Genomic DNA, 6,871 nt, shown 5'->3' with positions numbered 1-6,871 from the left:
AATAGCTGTTGATTGCTATTATATAAAAACCGAGTTTAATTCTGCATTCATTGAGAAGGAATCATTTTCATAGCGAACGAGTGGAATTTCACAAAAGTAAGTAAAACATTTTTTTTTATTTTAAAATCTTATATCCAAGTGTATTAATTATGAATTTTACTGGCCATTCCTGATTGGCGCTTGCGAGTACTTGGCGGTAAACCTTTTTCTAGGATGTAAAATTCTAATATCCTTTGTTGTTTGATTCCTTTGTTTTTCAAATGATTCTGAATTACTGCTTGGAAGACCGAATGTAAACATTGTGTAATTTTTCTAAAACAATCATAAGCATATAACAGATGTATTACGGTCACTACTTACTACCCGTTCTAATTTGATGAGCGTACCAAGAATAATTGAAAAAAACGTAACATAAAAATGAACCGTCATTCTAATTTTCTGTAATAATTAGTACAGCTCTAAAAAGAAGCTAATATAAGATAATATTTGTTCCGAGAGGAGATGTTTCGCTGGAATGATTTCAATGAACTAAACGCGTTGTGTCAATACAACCCCCTCACAGCTCACGGCTGACATGACGCGCGTTCAAAGCCAGCCCACACAAAGCCTTCCACTAGGGGTGAATTTCAGTGGTAGGGATGATGTACGACCGCGAGCAAGCAAAAGACCTACGTCCCTATACGTGCGTCTCCCTCGGCCCGCAGCTTTTTTACAGACGGAGAAGGAATATGTCAGAGAATGGATTCGCGCCGTCTCCATTCTAGAAATAATCTCCCGTACCGCATTCTAGTTGCGTGTTGTGTGTGTACCTGTGTTCTGTGTATCCTGTGCGCTGTGCGCTGTAGCCGTTATTAGTGTTGTCTCTCGGAGATATTTGGCTCATTGGCTGAGCATCGCGAACCGTCACTGTCCGTGGTCCGTCAGATCTAGTGCGAGTGACCAAGTGGAAGAGATATTTATTACCCGGGAAGAAGCGACTTGCCACTGTGCTCGGAAGCCGTAAAGGTGATCTCAGCGAAGGATGAGACATCAGTCAGCGCCGGCCCGTGAATCGTGAATCCTCGTGCGGTAAATTGTACATTACAATGAGTGATTATTATTCCCGTCCTGCATAACATTCAAACAAACACTCGCGCCTTGAATATTGAAATCGCGGCAGGGTCCGCTTGCGCCTGGCTATATAATTATTTACCGACCGAATCGCTCTGTTGAGTTTTTATGGATCGTGTTGTTTTTTAACCGCAGCCAAACATTACGTTTATCAAAGCTGTATGACTCGGTACTCAAAGTAAGTGCGCCAAGTGCTCGCTGCGACTGCGAATGGACAGTTTGATCGCCTTGTAAACCTGCCTGTCAAAACTACCCCAAACCGTGTTTACTTGTTATTATGCCGGACATACGTAACTCTTGTGATACTGAGGTAAGTAATAATGGATACTTCTCATTTCATAACAATACACCCGAGTCTTCCTGTTTCCTCTGAAGCTCCTGTCATTATGTTTTGTTAGAAGTCATACAAAATGTTATGATGCTTTGTTTGTGTATTGATTTTCCTCATTTAAGTCAATTTAATTAAATGTGCATGTGTCGGATTCCTTTTAGATGCGCAATATTATAAAAATGTTCCCATTTTGTAAGCATTAGCTTCTTGAAAATTATTATGAACATTCTGTGCGTGCGATATCTGACATTTACACTTATTTCATTATTACATACATCCCAAGTAAAATCTATATATCTTCGTATAAAATAATACTGTCCTGTAAAAAAAATCGCACAGTAACATTAAAACAATTAATTTAATCTTACCTCGTGCCATAAAATTGTCGCATAATGTTGTTGTGTTTATTTTTAAATGCAGTTGGTCATGATATAATATAGTTTTATCACTTTTACCAACTACAAGCCTCTGCTCAAACATTTCTTCAATTCAATTCACGATTCAAGTTCATAGGTAAAATGTTTGAGTGTTGAACCATTCGTTACAACCTCACTTGGCAGGACGAGGGGTTATATTAAATTTTTCCGATGTAGGCGACTTAATGTGTTTCGCGGAGGGAATATGGATAGGATCAAGAATCTTTATAGTACTTACCTACCTGGTTATTCTAATCTAGAGCGTAAACAAAGGGAAATCCCCACTTCCAAAGAAATTTGATTTGAGAGCAATAATACTCTATTCAGTATTTTAAATACAATATTGCAGTATGTGGGTACTAATAACTTATAATACTCGGGCACCTATTCAATATATTCAAATCTTTTATCTTATTACTGATTTCCTTCAAGGAGTAAACTAAAACAATGAGTGTTAAATGAGAAATTAAAATTTAAAGGTTATTTTTGTTCCTTAAATTAATGTTTTTCAAAAACAGTCGAGACTGCACATATATTCATTTATATAGTGGGTACTTACACGTTATTCAAAATACATGATAATAATACATTAGTGATGCCGCATAATATTTCAGTTGCACGAAATAATCTTTGGAAACACGAAAAATCAAATTTAAAAAGAAAGATCAAAGTCAGTATATTAAGTTTTGTCTTTATTTTCCTTGTAAGCATATTACCCACGGGAAAAAAGTTACCTAAATTTAGTTTATGAGGCCCGCCGCTACAAAAACAGTCTGGAATTTACGTTACTCGCCTCATCCCAGAAATTACGCGCAGATAACGGTAGCAGTTTTCTGGGGAAAAAAGTACTATGTCGGGGTCGCCACAACTTCCGCAAAAACTCTTTTCCCTAACAATGGAGGTGGGTTTCTGGTTCTTGTGTACCTCGGCCCGAGTAGATCCCAGACCATCTTCTTATCGTCCCCCGTTGTCTTATCAGTTTTTTTCTTAGCTAAATATTTTTTCCAAACCTTAAGAATAAGGGGACTATCGGGAAGGCAAGTTGGAAATAAAGCTTGGAAGCGATTCGTCACCGAGGAACTCCAATCAAGATAGCTTTTTCTTACCTTAACTTTCTACCATCTTTTAACTCTTGCGAGTTATTTCAAACCGAACGATAGCGAGCTTCTGACGTCTTCGTCGTTGGGAAATAAACGAGATTGGCCTCTGCGGTACAAAATGTTACCACGATTGGTGACATCGTGACGTCGATGATCTGTTTTACTTATGAACAAGCCTATATACTGGTATTATTTGCTGCAATACAACGCATTGTAGGTGTATATTGTATATTATGATTGGTGACATCAAAGGATTTAAGCAGATGTAAACAATCTGAAACAATCAAATTGATTGGGTCATCAAGTGAAAGGAACATGTACACAATATAAATTTATACTATTATTTACTTAATCATCGAATAAGATCATTTCAACAACTCGCAATGAAAATATGAAACAGAAATAGAACAAAGAAACAAAAACGGTCGTAATTCAGAACTGGGACTCAAACCCAGATCCTCTAGGACAGTTATTCCCAATTATTGGTACGCGTACCCGCAGGGGTATCTGAGGTTGCTTGAAGGGGTACGTGTATAAAGATGACTTAAGACTGAGGCTCACTTAAAAGGCAAACTGATTTTTCAGAGCTTTGCAAAGAGAGACGTGCACATTTGTCCCATTCAACTTAAAAAAGAACTATACTTGATTTTTGTTATTATTAGAAAAACTAAATTGAAAGCCGACCTAACAAAGCAAAGCTAACCTTCTAGCCAAAATGATAAAAATAAGGCCCCGTAGTAAGCGTTCAAAGATGGTTTGAAAGGGAGATATGTAAATACGAATGTTAGAGGGAGCGCGTTAATATTAAAAAACGATAATAATTAAGCGAAAATTGTGAAAATGTTTAGTAAAAACACGACTCGATTGAAATAGATCAAAAATCTCTCGACAAATCTTCTAGTTGTAGGTAAAAATACACTTTGAATATTTCCATGCCCATAACACATTAAATAATAGAACTAAACGTGTTCTTAATAATTTTCGAAGCTTACTTTGTGATTTTTTTCTATCGAGGGAATTTCATATAGTTAACGTTTCGGCAAAACAAATGCAACTTAAACTTAGATTCAATGAGAAACTTGTTACAAATCGGTAGATATTGGGTATGCCGGGGCTTCAATTTATCATCTTGACTAGAAGAGGTAAGCGAGTTTGGGCTCTTTCTCGAAGGGGTACTCGGGAAAAAAAAACTAATTGGGAACCACTGCAGGCATCTCTTCCACTCAATAAGGTTTATAAGCTTCTAGACTTTGTACTTTTTGTTCTAGATCATTTTGCACGCGGTCTGTCTCTCTTACACTTGCCTGAAACTGTGTATAGCCGTTCCATTTTATATTTGTCAAACATGCTGAAAAATAGGTCCAAATTGGGCTAATAGTTGGATCAGGAACGAGTAACTTCTTGTGATATTATTTATTCTATGCTTCTATTCGTTACGTTATCCCTAATAAAATTTTATCGAACATCGTCATCGTTACATCTGTTATTTTAAAATCCAAACCATAAAAACGCGACTTCTTTTTGCGCTGGTTTCGTCTTTCCGTGGATGTTTGAGTGTTTGGGTATTCATTTTATTCCAAACAAGCTGACATGCAACCGTCGTTGCTGGGGTTATCCTTAGGAGTTACACATATACCTTTCGCAGACTTTTCTGTAGGCCTTTTTAAGATATACAACTCTGTACTACATTATTTTGATGTATTCCATAAGGCTTAAGGTATAGCCAGCGTTAAAAATGTAATGCCCGAAAATATTTATTTTACGACTTGATTATAAAACATCGACTTTTCTCTCTATATATGCATGCATTATACAGGGTGTATCGGCACTAACCCGACAAACTTTAACCAGCTATTCCTTAGCACATTTGGAGTAAAAAATGTTATGGGTACTTTGCTGTCCGGTAACATTTTTTTTCAATTAAAAACAAAAAAAATAAAAATTTCCACACTACATCACTGTCATTGACATTGCTTTTCGTGTTCAACAGCTGTTATAAGCAAGTATGTCGAAAAGCGTCTTCGCTCTTTCGCACACACTAAATAATAATAGTTAAAAATGAGACGAATGGTGCCGTGCCAATTCGTTGTAAAAGTGCGCCAATATAGGTACACACGTACATTATTCAACGGAATTCGAATAAAATATTGCCAGATGGTTTTTCAAACTTTGACAAAGGATAAAACAGTGGTGACATGTGGTGAAAATATGAATAATATTTTTTTTATTAAAAAAATCGTTACCGGACAGCAAAGTGCACTTAAGATTTTTTACTCCAAATATGCTAAGGAATAGCTGGTTAAAGTTTGTCGGGTACGTGCCGATACACCCTGTATACATAAGCCTTCCGGAAGAAATTCTCTAAATGATAGCGAAGAACCTATCAAAATCCCGTGCGTAGTTTAGAAGAAATAAGCACACAAACAGACAGACGCGGATAGCGACTTTATTTTATACTATTTAGAGACAAGAGAGACAAAATCACATAATAAATTGAAAACGTAGCAGGTTGCAAAATGTTTATTTTCTGATGATTCATCGTCATTAGTCATTACCTATGTTGGAAATTAATAAATCAGTGCTACCAATTTAATAATTCGATTACTTCATCAGAACATACTCACCTAGTGAATTGAATATCAATGTCCATCGTTCATTCGTACACGAACTTTTTAACGTGGAACTGTAATTATTTCGGGATAACTTTGGCCAGAATGTTGATTTATTGTAGCGGTCCGTATTAATGGCTGAGATTATCTGCTAGCAGGCCCTCTGCGCTCTTCATAGTAGAGCAGCTAATTAATGATTTTGACCAGGTCATTATTCAAACCAAATTGCAGCCTTATGGCATCATAATGTGCTATAATCTACAACATCATCCTTCGGTTATTAATCATGCCTACCTTTATCAATTATTTTCAACGTGTATGTGATATTGATGCCTAATTTTATTCCAGAACCTTAGTTACAAAGATTAAAGGTTTGTTTGATAAATCATGCAAGATCTAACAAATAAATACATATAAATTATTATTTAAGATAGCCCTTGCTTTGTTAAATTGTCTCACATCTTCGAAAGATAATAAGTACCTATAATATCGTACATACATCATAGTTGAGCGTGAATTTTGGTTTTAATGACATACGAAGCTTTTTAAAAGATTAAATTATACTGAATGACTTAACAAAACATGCATCAGCAACTCGATGGGTAATACTTTTAAGTGAGTTGTTAGTTGTTACGATACAAGTGTAATATAAGGTCTTAGATGTAATGGCTTTTTTCACACACATATGGAGTTGGAGTTAATACATTGCCATGTTAATTCATCCATAAGAATGTGTTAGACGAAGTTTGGTCCAATTTGCGACTGCCAACATTTTAACTAAACATTGGCTCTATAGTCCAGTCAGTGGGGGATAAAAAAGGGCTCCACCTTGCAAAAGGTTAGGTAGTAGCGATTTTCACATATGTTGTTAAGATTGGGACTCTAAAGAAAAAAAAAAGTTTTCGACCTTGGGGGGGTCGAGCTCGATCCGCCATCTTGGATTGAAGGTGTCAAAATTTGGTTTTTTCAAAATAATTATGAAGTGGTTGATTTTACAACCAAATAGATGAAAGCAAACTTAAAGACAACTAAATTACCTACATTTTTTGTGGATAGTTTTCACTTGTAAGTCTAATAGGTAACGAGTTACAGCGGTTGAAAGAAGAAAATTTTGACAAAAAATTGTAAAACTCCAGTTTTCTTGATAAATTTTGTACGAACATATTATTTTCATTTTAACGTATTTCTACGTTACAATATACCTATATAGCATCATTCGTGTGCTCAATGACGTTGATTTGTTATAGTGGGATCCTAGTCTACAGCTGACTTGGCAACACTGATTGAGTCCTGGTTACAGGACGT

At 36.0% G+C, this 6,871-nt stretch overlaps 1 protein-coding gene across 1 annotated transcript in view; it reads left to right on the top strand.

Annotated features, from left to right (window-relative positions):
• The first annotated feature begins 751 nt into the window (after positions 1–751).
• The window catches only part of LOC149426709 (uncharacterized), a 165,549-nt gene continuing 159,429 nt past the window's right edge, over positions 752–6,871 (top strand). Inside the window, exon 1 of the mRNA XM_089633015.1 lies at positions 752–1,420. The gene's annotated coding sequence lies outside the window, so the exon portion shown is untranslated. The remainder of the gene's footprint in view (positions 1,421–6,871) is intronic.

The sequence above is a fragment of the Hesperophylax consimilis genome, chromosome 1, assembly GCF_061612785.1.
Source record: "Hesperophylax consimilis isolate HC1 chromosome 1, BYU_Hcon_1.0, whole genome shotgun sequence".
NCBI lineage: Eukaryota > Metazoa > Arthropoda > Insecta > Trichoptera > Limnephilidae > Hesperophylax > Hesperophylax consimilis.
This window is presented reverse-complemented; position numbering and strand designations above follow the sequence as displayed.